At 39.5% G+C, this 14,628-nt stretch overlaps 1 protein-coding gene across 2 annotated transcripts in view; it reads right to left on the bottom strand.

The window, feature by feature from the left end:
- LOC135172635 (homeotic protein ultrabithorax) overlaps window positions 1–14,628 on the bottom strand; it is a 145,952-nt gene that overhangs the window by 13,799 nt on the left and 117,525 nt on the right. The gene's annotated exons all lie outside the window — the stretch shown is intronic.

Here is a 14,628-nt window from a genome sequence, read left to right as displayed (position 1 = left end):
CTAACTTCGACCTCAACAGATAAAAGAGTTATACATCAAATTTTTTTAATTCAAACAATTACAAACAATGACTCTGTCCATGTTCAACATCATAGTGGCACTTTCCCCAAAATCTCTCAAAATACATTTTACAAGATTCCAACAATAACTCTCTCCCAAGATCGAGGATAAATCGAATGCGAGAAATTCCAACGGTTAAAAGAAAATTGGGTATCACATTTTTTTCTTCCTCGGAAGTTCTTGAAGGAGAAAAGGGCTTGTGTTTATACACAGCAGCTCCAAAAAAATAAACAACTTCTTCCCGGTATCATCAAAGTCGAATGTATACCGGTGAGTCTATATGGAAGTTGCGTTCACTCCGGTCACGGGTAATGGTTTTACGAGCGTCAAGGGTGATATAAAGAAAATGAAAAACACCGGGCTATACCAACATGCACACAACGCCAAGGCATATAACTAACTACGTTGTCTCTAACCCCCTCCACTCGCGCCGTTGTACTCTTTGGGCTTATGCGAGCACCTACTTCTTCTTTAAGTTATATAGGAGGGGGAACCCCATCCCCTCGGAAAACCCACCATCCGACTCCCTGGTACAGCGAGAACTCCCGGTGGAGTGTATCACAATTAGTTGGCCAACATTTAGGAACGACTCGCTTTCACCAGCAGTTTTAGGGAGTCATCCCTTAAATAGGTGACGGCGGGGTTGAAGAAAATTTTTTCAGGGCTTTCCCCGATAGGGTAATGAGCGGTTTTTAAGATGAAGTGGAGTTCATCAAGACACGGTGGTGGTTTGCGGCGAAAGCTCACTCGAGTTAATTTATTTGTCTGGAAATAAGGAGTAAGTGATAAGCGACATAACTTAATCTAAAATTGATCAGAGCGGCTGATCATCGGCAACGACATGCCAGTGCTGACCCCATGATTTTCTGTGGGGTGTTTCAGGGAAAAACTGGAAAGTGCTTGATTTGTGTGGTCAAAAATGAATCGTCTGTCTATAGCTGTTTTCAGTCCATCTCAGTATGTTATAGTTTTTATCGTTTTCCTCCGAACAGTACCGAAATGTTGAGAATGGTTTCAATAAATAGAACCAGAGAAGAACCAGAAAGGAATGAATGAACAAGGGCCTTTTGTCAAATGGGTCTAGAGTGTGAAATCTTTGGTCACTAAGAGTCAGTCGACGTGGAGACATCATACGAGAAAGAAATACCTTCTGCGTGCGATAATAAAGAATTAAAGTTACTAGTTAAATCGTGTTTATATTATTGAGACAATCCCTGTCCATAATCCAATAGAAACACTGGTTTTTTGAGACATAGGACTTTGACGGGAATTTTGGAAGGTACCAGAGGATAGAAAAGGGTTGAAAAATTAGAACACAGCTCTTCTGTTTATCTTCAAAAATCACTTGACAAGGTTTATGACGTGTTTAAAAGTCTACAGAAAAGGACTACTTTATGATATGTTGTGCTCTGCACTTGATAGATTTGCAATCCTTACCACATGTGGTATTCAAAGGAATGTCAGTCCTCTGGAGTCATAAACGTTCTCTTGGTTTTTTCCTTAGTAAAGGTTTTTCAACTAGTAGGAATTCAGTCTCTGGACACCAGTCCTCTAGGTCAGTCGTGCCTTCCTCCGAATACATTTATTTATCTACTTTTACCCATATCCCAATACAAAATTTTTTCAGCTATGTCATAAAATGAATTGTGAAGAGCGCAATCAAAAAGTTGGTAGACAGATCTTAATTCTAGACTCGAAATCAGAGCACGAGATAAAACCTTTGTGAAAGTGAAAAAATGATTAGAGTCGCCATTCACGTTCTTTGTGTGAATCAGAAAATGGAGAGTCAGATTTATAAGAGAGAGGGAGAGAGAAAATTCCGCGTGAAGATCGATATGATCTTTTTGATTTCAAATCTGATAGACTTCCGACAAATTCGGTTATCTATAATTTCGGAATATTTATAGGATTCAGCAACTTGTCAAGCTTATAATCCAGACACTTAACAGTCTTTTACTCTTTTAACTCTATCATCTAACATCCGGTAAATCATCTGAAGTTTGATCATTATATTCATTATAATTATTAAAGATATAACTTTCCACCCCTTATAATGATCATAATCCCTCCTAATTTCTGACTCTTCTGACCTGTCAATGAACAACGACTCTTATGACTTGATGAACTTGACATTTGTGTACACTGAAATCATCAACTACGACAATCACTAGAATTATAGCAAATAAATGATAATAAAATTATTTTCCTTCTACATCTCAAGACGGATTAACAAACTGCCAACCCACGCATCTCTCTCCCATCGCCCTGAGACACTTGCGACGTATAATAAGACGACATTTAATCTAGATCCACCCTCGGACGTTGCGAGAGCGTAGGTAAACCTTCCAAGACAGACGGATCTGTCGACTGATCCAGCCCAAGCAGAAAAACCCAAATGACAAAACGAACGATATACCCGAATGAATAAAAAATTCATGAGAAAAAAAATATGGAATAAAGCGTCCTCAGTGGTGTGGCAAATTTATCGCACTCTCGGAGAATGTCTTGGCGCTTGGGAAAAATGTTTAGTCGATTAGTCAGACTTCCGTTGGAGAAAGAAAGCGGTACTTGTGTATCGTCTTCCGTTTTATTTCTAGAGACGGACTTTTATTTGCCCTCGGTTCGATCAAAGGTCTGAAATTGTCCTCGACAGGTATAGAATATTGTCAAGGTCAATGTACCTGGGACGGAGAAAAAAAAATATTTGTGGGTTTTTTTTTCAGGAATTTTGAGTTGCGGATTGGGCTGAACGGAAAATATTCTTTTATATGATTTTATGATCTAATTTAGGTCTTCGTAATTCTCAAAAGAAATTTCAAAATTTCCCGGAAGTGCTGGAGAATAGATAATTAGTTAGGAAAGTCGGTTCCCATTTCTGATATCACATTTTTGTTTTTTTTACTGTTGAATAAGAGATGAAGACCGATTTGGGCTCCGACGGGAACGAAAAGAATTGAACTTTTGCCAATTGTTATCTCACTCGAGCCCTCAAAACATGAAACATAAATTAGTTTTGTATCAAATCCGTATCAAACGAACGGTGAATGAATCGTAAGTTCGGATTGATACAGTGAGTTATAAAATGGCCGGGCAATAACTCGGGAGTATCGGGTGCCGTCGGACGGCAACAAAACACAGTCCCCGGATACCACCCGACTACTCCGTGACTGCAGCTTGTCCTGTGTGCATCTCTCATCCTCATACGTTACCCCGTTTATCCGCGGCACGCGTACCCGTGGCGTTAATTGAACGTCCCCACGATTACTAAGTAGTAACTGCAATATAAATTAAACGTACGATATTTATCGAGTACCGGACTCTTTCGATGCTGGTTCGCCGCATGAGGGTAAAAGAAATGTTTGGAATATCACCGGTACCGGTGGTCTCAATAAATGATGGAGTTGAAAAATTGGAGCAGGTTTGTGGAGAAATTCAGAGAAAATAATAAGGGATTCAAATAATTCCTTTTCTCAAAATTGTTGACAAGTTTTTGAAATTTTCTTTAACGCTTGACGTCTTAAAAAATATAGACATTCGGACATTGTTAGATTAATTAGTTTTTCCGCGTTTTCACAAAATCGTAACTTTGGGAAAATAATGGAATACATACAATGAATAATCGAAAAATCACAGTAAATTCTTCATATTTTTTATAACAAATTTTACCTCCTCCCCTTATCTGGAAATTAACTTCGCATCATTGGTGATGCATTTGCTAATTGTCTAGACGTCTTCCTCATTCTATAGAATTTTCCTCAATACCGATGGAGTCTTACCAAAGGGCGAAACAAAATGAACGAAGACATCACGACTTAATTTTTCGATCATCAAAGAAAAATGTGAATTAAAATTATCGGCTTCAGGAAAAATTTCTTTTGAATTTTTTTTCTCCAAGGGAATGAAGTGTTCAGAGAGTGACCTTGAAGAGCCCAACAAGTTCTCCCAGAGCATTCTCATTTCATGTTTATGGAGCCATCGATGTTATCAAGAGCAATTACCTAGCTTAACACTCAAGTATCGAAGAAAGATAGCAATAAACGTGAATGATTGATGTCCAACTGGTGTTGCACGCCGACAGACAAATGCACCAAGTACATAGCTCGACGTGTTTGATGTATTTCTAACGCCTCCAAAACGTAAATAATGACTCAACACGATAGCTAAATACACAGGTGATCGAGGAGAGGGCATACGAATGCACATTTTTATCTGTTAATTCCTCAACAACCAGTTGGGAATTTGATTAATAGTCACAATAAAATGTCGGTGTGATTGAATTAACGACTCGTCCGGTGTGCGTTATAGAGTTAACGTTATATCATAACGGCTGGTGAAATGCCGTACCGTCCGCTGGTGAAAATTTATTCGCATTCATTCAGTCCTCGAAATGAAATGAAAAAAAAAATACACTTTTCCATGTAGCCACGCACTCGTGGAATTTTAATCCACGAGTGTACCTCGTGTCACTGGGCGCACATTTACGGACAATTAAACTCTTCCGCTCTCTCAATCTCCATTATGCTGAGGAAAAAATATTGCCAGGGAAAAATGTCTTTGGATGATTCCAGGGGCATCTTGTGGATGACTTTGTCATTCTTCGTATTTAGTTTTGCAATTCGAATGTTTCGATTTCGAAGAATCGTACTGAGAAGAAATATTATTTTTGCCAAATATCGATTTACTTCAAATTGCGTCAATTATATTGTTCCAGAATATCATCAGGTTATTTATAACTTTGAGTGAACTCTTGCAGTAATTATGACAAATTAAATCATTCAATAAACTCATTAATTATGCGCTAAATAATTCATCGAAATTACTAAGTAATTATTAATAGAGTTAATTCAGGGTCACATAGAAATTACTCATCTTCTAGAGTAATATGATTATCATAATTTAAACCCTTGGCGGTGATTAGCCTGGAGAAATACCATTAAAAAAAATAATAATATTTCTTTGCAGTCAACGAATATTTGGAAAAATGATTTTTTTTCTGTGTGCGTTTCTCCGAGCTACGAATTCTCTTATCAATTTGGTTATTGAAAAATTAGTATTTCGCAAATGAAATATCAGTTTTATTTTATGACTAAATTTGTCTTCATGTACCGTCTTCTATGTACCGACAATCCAACAATTTAAAAAGGTTCAGAATTCCGAGCGATTTATGAAGAGAAATATTCCAAAAAGTCCCGTATCTTTTACATGATTTCGAGTATAAATATTGCCATTATCAAAAAAAATACTTCTCTCAATGCTGAGGAAACTTTGAACCAAATTTCGGAATCCTCTCCATCACCAGTACAATACATAGATTCAAGGGAATCAGGCAATTTACCGCTAAATCACTGTGCCTCTAATTGTCCCCGAAACTCTGTACCCATCATACTAAAAAAATCACCAAAACCCACCCAACTCTCCCCCAATAGTATCCCCACCCCACAACACAGCTAATTAACAATTTTCTCATTAATAACCACCACACCCCACCCATATACCATGTGTTTATTAAACCAGAATCATGTTCTTAACGAAGTATCCGTTGATTCTGCGGTTACACTCTGACGCCCCAAAGTATCCACTTCGCCTCGATGTAAAACCACGGGTGGTTACGGTAATTAAACCATAATTATGTATACATACTAACCCAGACTAATCGAATTATCACGTTGACCGAGCGTATTAAGTGGTCACGTAAGATAATTTGGCAACATCGCAGTTGCCGCGATGCCTCTGTTGCCTGCGGGATGGATTTTCGGGGCGTCGGTGGGTTAGAAATATCCACAGCAAGGCGTTGCAGGGGGAGGGTGGGGTTGGAGGAGGGTGAGGATGAAGAGGAAGAAGAGAATGGTCGGAGAAAACCGTATGCTAGACTGCTGCGCTAGGCTGGCACATCCTCCCTTCCTTCCACTCACCCCCTCCCCCTGGCCATTCCCTTTTTTCACCCCCGCCCCATGCCACAACACGAGACGAAACCAAAAAAGGGGGATAAAAAACGACGCCATGGGTTTTGTGCACTGTTGAGTTTTAGCTTTAGCTCTAGACTGCGGCACGTTGTTGCGTTCCCCCCGGTGCCATCGGCTGAAAAGCGACTCTCACTCGTTTTATCTCATTTTAATGCATATTGTTGATTTCTTTCTTCTCACTTTAGCCTCACGGTGGAAGACCAAGGGATTCTGGGAGTTTTTAGAGTGCCCTCCCCCCCTCCTCCTCACCAAGGCTCATTGTTGTGTAAATGCGGACCAATGGCGCCGCTAGACGGGGCACTAGTCACTTTTAGATGCTAATATCGTGGAGATGTAACAGCTTTCGGTGGAATTTCGTGGGGTTTGAGGAAGTTTGTTGTCAAGGGTTTGCGAGTTTTTAGTGGATTGAAAGCTTCTTTCGAGGGTAATTACTCTGGTTGGAGTATAAACATGATAATGGGGTTTGGAACTAAAGGGGTTTATGTCATTTATGTAAACAATTTCATGTTGCGATGATGTTCTCAATGAAATATTCATGACACGAGAAGCGATTTGCGAGAATTATTTTTAATTTTTTATTGATGAATGGGGGCATATTCGAGATAATTTTGTGTCACCGCGGCTACGGCGTTGATGTCTGTTTTGCCGTTAGTCTTTCAGTTATCGATTATCGATTATCGGGTCGATTACACCGATGGAATAATCGTTTATATCGATGAATCCACCAGCGTCGATTAGTGATTTCCGTCCCTTCGTATTTGGGATCGATTATGTACCATGAAATGATCGATTGTGAATAGGAAACAGTCGATTATCTCCGTGAATCCGCCATATTCGATTAGTGATTTGTGTTCCTTTTTAGTTAGGATTCGTCTCGATTTCTCATACACAACATGAGAGCGCAGTCTAGCGGACAATCGCTCAACCCCGACGCCTCCCCTCTCCTCAAACTTTATGACCACGCCGACCTGAAGCCCCCCCCCCCCACCCTCTGGCATTCGGGTGATACCCCACTCCAGAACGACAAACGAGCCAGACCGCAAAGGCGTAGCCTTTACGATCCTCACACAGTGGTATCACCTAATAATGACTCTCATAAATGTCACGATAAAATCAACAATGGCGATATATCGCTGGTCGTTACGCATAATGAAAGATGCAGAGGAGTTATAATGATGTGCAATCAAAACAAATCGTATAGTTGTAGAATTATGCTTACGCCTTGGGTCGTGGACAAGGTCATTAACTTGTTCATTGATAATTACGCGGATGATTAGATTTAATGGGTTTCGTAATAGAATTGAATCGTTGGATTCAATTGGATTATTGAAATGCAGATTTTTATCGAATTATCGGTTGATAATTTTATCATTTTTTTTACTCTATCTTTGTTCATGTTTACATTCATTTTCGCAATGACTATCTGGTGATGAATCGCTCTTGTCAACAGACTGATGTAATTTTACATCATAAAATGAAAGTGCAATCTACAGTTGTCGTTTTCGATAAAACTCTCCTATTTTTTTCTTTATAATTTTCTTTTCACGACTCAGATGACCTTCTGATGATCTAATCACTGTTTATGTTTATGCTAATTCTCAAAAGCATTCGCGATCAATGAATGATTCTGCAAAGTAGAGCAATCCAACCCGACAATACAGAAAAAATAGAAACAATGTTCAGATAAAATTCCTCACACGTCAATTCTTTCTCTATAAAAAGTGAAAAAGAATTCTTTGTTTTTATGCTGTCTGTGAAATCATAGTTTCTACGTATATCAACTGTCTAGACGATGCCACATCGATGAAGACTTCCGCGAAGTAAAACAATCCCATGATACAACACGAGAACCGAAAGGAGAAACAAATAAAAATGATGAAAACCGTTTATTGTTCACCCCATCAGTCATTGTTTACCCGCATATCGACATTTCATCACAAAAAAACATTGAAAATAAGTTGGTTTTCATTCCGCCTATTGAACAACTCTATATTCATATCAACAGTCTAGACGACGCTCCATCGATGAAGAATTCTTCGAAGTGAAGTACAACACTTCTCCGGAATCAAAACAAAAGTCAGAATAACTTCGTACCGAGAAATTGATAATAGTAAATAAACAGAAAGTAATCTCTGTTTACATATTGTCCATTGACTTGTTTCCCCTTCTCGTTAACACCTTGAGAGACTCACCGACGACGAGTAATTCTTGGAAATGCGCAACCCAGTGTCCCAACCCGAGAAAACCAAAATAAACATTAGTCATGACAGTTATGACTGTCCCCCTGAAGCATCAAAATCTCCACCTCGAAGTGTCTTTTTTCCACCAAATTTCATAGCTCAGACCCCGGTCTGATTGCAGGAAGGAAGCAGTTAGGCCCGGTTGGAGTCGTTAAGCCAAGTTTACGAGGTGTTACCGGCGAGCGCAACCTGTAAATCTCAAGTCACCGGGTACGGGCGCGTGCCAGTGGGCCGCCCTTGGCGAACCAACGATGATAGAGAAGGGGTAATGGGGTTAGGTAACCCAGCCGTAGGATCCCAAGTAGAGGTACAAGACTGCAGACTCGCGCCACTCACGCCTTTATGGATCGTAAATGTCTTCGTTTACAGCCAATAAAGATCCTTCCTTCCCTATTGCTCTGAACGATATAATCCGCCCGAGTAGCATCAATCTGGCCACTTTGGGACGCAACTTTATAGCTCAATAAAAATCAGGAATTTAAAAAAAATAATACATCACATCGACTGAAACGATTAATTTTCGGGTATCAAGTTAATTACGGTTCGCGATTCAGTCGATGAGCGGGAAAAATGTGTCCAACAGTCGAGTGAATAGAAATATACGAGTATATTCTCGGCTGAATGGAATTTCGAAAGGACCTTACGGGGAGTGGAAGGTAGTCCAGTCGATAAAAGCAACCCATAAACAGTCATGAGTAACGACCCATCGAACCTAGCGGAGATACACCGAACCCGGTAGTTAGAGGTGACCGTAAATAAACACTGACTGCCTATCGAGAGTCGGTAAAGCAGAGTACGTGAATTGTATCGTGATATAGCCACTGCCACCTGTCGACCAAATGGATCATCAAGTTAAAGTAGTCCTCCCGGGCGTAGGACTACATCACTCCTTTCCGAGACTTTAAAAGTCCATTCGTTGGAACGGCGGCAAAATTTGAAACAATAATGCGTTTCACATTCAGAATAATTGAGATTAAAATGTTGGACAAGTGCTGGTTTCGCGATAAGTACTGTTGGCAATGATTAATTAAGTTTTATGGGACATTGAGGTGAGTTTTTAGATATCAAGTTGACGATAGTCCTTATGGCCACTGATACACGCCTACTGGCCACGCCCACGTGTCCGATGGGAGAGTGGGCAGCCATAACTAAGGAAAAGGTCGTTAAATCTGCTAGATGGCGCTACTGACACTTTATTGTTTCGGTTGATGTTACGGGATTGTTATCGCTTCACCTGATGATCGGTTTACCTTCACCGATGAGAACTTGGAATTGATACGTTCAGGAGTATCGGGGGGAGAGTCTGTTTCCCCTTTTGGAAAATATTTTTTTTGCCAGTCGTTCTGCATGACAGCTCGACCGTGCGCCCTCGATAGGAAGACACTTATGTACCTTTTTACTATGAATAATTTAATTATACTCGTTTGAATACAATGGGACTGGGACTATTCACCAGCACATGAGAAATGTCTGGGGATTCCTCGGAAAAAATTGCAATATATTGGTGGAAGAAATCGTAGAGAAAACGTCCGCTTTTTTATCGAGACTGACGGCTATGGTTTCATCAGGAAACGCAAATAATTAAGGATTTTCTACACCCTTTTCGTCAAAATTTATATTTTTCCTTTTTCTAGTAAATTTCTGATGGGCCTGAGCACGAAAAATGCGACGTTTTTTGCGTTCTGTTCTTATTTAATGACTGACAAGGTGTCAAAGCGGCGCAAAGGACTTTCGGCGATTTTTCTCAACTTTTAGGAAGAATCACAAAGCTGGAGAGAAACGTCTGAAAATTATCGCACCACTACGAACCTTCGTGGATAAATAACGACAAAATGCTAAAACTTTATATTTCTTCGTGTCAATCCAATTAATAATTTGCAGCAAAATTAAGTGAAAAACTCCTTAAAAAATTCTACAGAACCATAAGAAGTCCTACATGAACAGGAAGTCCCCACCAGTTTTACTTCCTCCGAAGGAACTTTCCCATCCCTTAACATCCCAGACCATGAAGCGACCAGTCCCTACATAATCATCCCTGAATTCTTCAAGAACTCTCGCAAACACATCAATGGCGACTGGATCTTGGGACAGGAATATCCGACGATAACCAAAACATGTGCTGGCAAGGGCAAGAAGAATATTTTTGCACTGCATCATCCTCCCCGTTTGCACGAGCTTCGCATTAATTTGGTTCATCCGAGCACTGGCTCTACGATGTCGGTGAATTATAAAATGCCAACGACCAAATTTAGTAAGACCAGGATCAACCCTTTGATCGCAATAGCAGAATGGCATCTGTTCTTTTTTTTTAATGGAATTTTTTTTTCTCTAGAATAGAGCAATCGCGAATGAAACGAGAGGTGGTGTCCACTAGGGAGTATCAGTCCAAGGAGTTGGTGTTTGCTGGGGTAGGAGACGAAGAAATCAGCCGCCGGCACAGCAGACAAACGAGAATTACAGGTATTACGTGCGAATGAACGCTCTTAGATCGTTGTTGAGTCTTTTGCCCAGTGGCTATGTACGATCCGCGACTTGTGCCAATCGATTGCTTACTATTCTGATGTACCAAGTGCATATATACGCTTTTAAACGGGGTTGTTATCTCCGGAATTGCCTGTTACCCAAGATTGCACAAGCCGATCACCAGATGTGTACTGTGTACATTATTCTGGTTATATCGTGTATTACACTGGAAATTTCTTGGATGGGGAATGCTTCATCTGAGATTTTATTGAGACGAGTTGAGGTTTTTTCGAAGTGATGAGTCAATTCAGGATGTCCTGGGGTAGATGGCGTGCTACGGGACTCGATATTTTTCAAGATCTGCGGGATTCTGGACGATTGATGAATCAATTGGAGGTGATTTAATCATTTCGATTGGGAGGAGAGGGTCTGACGAGCGGAATTATGAATTTTTTCGTGACACACGGAGAACTTATTTTTGATAAATATCCATTTACTTGAGAGGAGTATTTATTTTTATTTCTCAGGTCTAATCACTGTCAAGGGGGCCGAGTGAGGTTTAAATTACGATAATGATATTATTCTAGAAGATGAGTATTTTTTGCGTGACCCGGAATGAAATAATTATTTAGTTTTGCTCCATTCGGGATTTTCTTGAGGGAAGAATTTCGATGAAGTATTTAATGCTCATAATTGTTGCAGCAGCTCTCTCAAAGTTGTAATTACATACTGATATTCTAGAACAATATAATTGACGCAATTCAAACCGAATTAGAATCAGGGAGTCACTCGATTTCAGAAATAAAGGATTGAAAAAAAATACTTTCTTGAAGTAAATGGATATTTAGAAAAAATAATTTTTTCTTTCAGTACAGGGGATTATGAATTATTTTTGGGGGGAAGAGAGGAGTTGGGGGAATGGTGGTGGGGGTGGGATCTGCGGGGTTGAGGAATTCAGTAGCGGGAGGTTGAAATTATTTCTTCGTGACTTATTTCGCAGTCATGAGGGAGAATTTATCGTTCGAATTGAGTCATTTTTGTCTCAGGTAAGTTATGGAGGAATGAAAGTTGGGACATTCCATCAACATGATTTCATCGGTAATGATGAGAATGCATAAGCATCGAGGATTTACAGGCATGAGAAAGAAATATTCGTCAGTAGGAGGGGTCAAAAGTTCATAAGCATTGCCAGGATTATGAGGCTGGAAGTTGGGTAAATACTCAGAGTTTATCGCTATTGAAATCAGATATTAGTTATCTAATTGAGATTAATTAGGCAAGAAATATCTGACTTCTGACCCTAGGGGCTGGACAGTTCATCTTGAATGTAATCACTTCACCAGTGATTTTGTACTAAATTATGCCCTAAAACTTCAAGATAATTAGTGGAAGTATTTTTCTCAATCTCTCCCGCACACGACGAGAAATATTCCGTAAAAATTATGGAGCTCGTACTTTGTTCACCGGTTACTGAATCGATCGGGAAATTTTATGCGACAGTATCGCAATTTTTCACGATCGATTCAGTCGAAAATTATGGAACTTCCAGGAGAAAATCCCTGGCAGTTCCGTAAAATTCCCGACAACTGTACTTCACTCCAGAATTATGGAAAAGACGTAATTTTTCTTGAATATTTCTCTCTATAGACTTGGGAACTTTGTCCCAATAATCGACTCTAAAATTTGGCTGTAATTTGTTTTTTTTGTTCTTTGGGGAGTCCAATCCGCTCACGTTTTTCGTATTCGAAAATATCAATATCTTATGTAATATGTAAAAAACTTGAGAAATCCGACTCTCGTCATCTCCGAATGAATTCATGCTAAAGTACATGACAGTCAACTCGAATAAATTTCAATCCAATTTCAGTATTTTTCGTCCTTCATCGTGGAATACCTCAAAACATCGCTCATTCCGCAGTCCTAACCCGGAAGCTATAGAGTAACGCTGTCATGCCAACTCAGTGAATTTCCATAAAATCAACGGTACGAAATCGTTCTCCATCTGCATAAGATCACGGTAAGATTGAAACTGTATGGATTTATATAGTTAATAGTTATCGCGATGGCACTGCCGTTCCATACATGCTCGCACAATGTCTCAACCGACCTGGAAACTCTTCTCAACGATTTATCACATTGCGTTCATGAATGTTGTCTTTTCAGGACTAAGAATAGAGTTGGCGTGACAGGGGTCTGATAAATAAAAAAGAAAATATTTAACCAGATTTTGGAGGCTCACAAATCGTTGGAGTTTAATTTTTCTTACAACTCGTTTTTTCACAAACGTTTTTTAATGGCTTCCCTCTCATCACTTTTCGCTGGCAACTCGTATGAGATACCGACGGCAACTGTCGTTATTTCTGAAAACATCTGGGGGATAAAAGGGACTTCCGACTGACTGTGATTGGGCCCGTTGAGGAGAAATTTTCGACCGACGAGTGACAAAAGGAAGGGAGAAAGTGCGCCTTACCAACGAGTCTAAAATTTTTGTTTTTATCTGCATAAAAAATACTGGCGGGGTAAAACCTCTTATGCGATAGAATATAATTCTTTTGATCTAAAATAAAAATTTATTAACACATATTAATTTTTAAATGTTTCGGGATTGGCATGAAGTTACGATTACAACTGAAAAATTTTCAGAAAACGGTTGTGAAATATTTCTCTCTTTGCAACAGAAAAAAAACCTCCAGATGTACGAAATTTAATTCCACTAAGGGATAATATTTCGTTTTGCCAAATTTTCCGTAATAATTTTTATCTTTATGGATAAATAGTTTTCCTACAATTATTAATTATTTTGACCTACAAAATTACTTTAATGACTTAAGGATTACATTATTAAATTAATGGAGCAGTTCCTTAAATCAAAATGAATAAACGCAAGTTCATATGGTTCCGTGTGGATCCTTCATACTAAAAAAAACTAATTTTTTAGTGCTATCCATTCACATTGACATATTCTAACGGCGATAAATAAAAATTGGCGCCATTCCTCGCTTGAATTGTAAAAAGGGAAAGTGCGGAAAGCCCCAGGACCTTTTTTTATGACCGTGTCCCATGCAACATCGAGTGAAACTATTTTTTGTAAACAGCTACGGTCAACACGGAAGGATCGAGAAGGATCGACAATTGGCGACTATGAAAATTTCTCTTTACCTGCACTGCATCCTGACGAAGATTCCCCTCCCCCCCCCCAAAAAAAAAAACATCGACCGTAAAAACATTCCCCGGTATTTCCTTGATGTCGTACGAAGGGTAGCAATGAGTCTCATAAAAAAGTCGGACGTTTCACTTTTTGCCTCCCTTCTCTTCCCTCGTTCACGAGTCACCAGAGGGTTTGGGGTGGAGTGTAGAAAGAAATGAAATAAAGAAACCAGAGTACAAGTCACGGGCGTGAGTTTTTGTGCGTTGCGTGATGCGGATGTACTCAAGGTAGATCTTGCGGTGAGATCGCGAGTAACGATCGTAAATTTGATAAACGAATCGTGCACCACAAAGTGTTGATTAATGTCCCTCCGGCGATTTGTGGGGACTTGGATTTTATTTGGAAAAACAAACGTTTGGGGGAGTGATGGGCCCAGTTCGACCGTGACGCTTGTGTTTTTGATGAGTGGTGATGCGCGTGTATTGGTATTCTGCGAGGAACATCTACGAAAAAATATATTTTATTCTGCAATTGGGGATGAAAAACTTTGAAGTAAAACTCGGGAAATAATAGGAGTTAAATTATGTCGCGGGTTAATCGGGGGTTGTTACAATTGTCGGCATGTTTTTAATAGATTATATTTATTTAAAAATTCGAATAGATGTGGCGCGCAGTTCAGATGATAAATAATAAAATACGAGCTAGGGGCACGCGATGCATAGAACAAACGAAAGTTATGAGCTCTTAAAAACTC

The sequence above is a fragment of the Diachasmimorpha longicaudata genome, chromosome 2, assembly GCF_034640455.1.
Source record: "Diachasmimorpha longicaudata isolate KC_UGA_2023 chromosome 2, iyDiaLong2, whole genome shotgun sequence".
Lineage (NCBI taxonomy): Eukaryota > Metazoa > Arthropoda > Insecta > Hymenoptera > Braconidae > Diachasmimorpha > Diachasmimorpha longicaudata.
The sequence above is the reverse complement of the archived record's forward strand: the minus strand, read 5'-3'. Positions and strand labels throughout refer to the sequence as shown.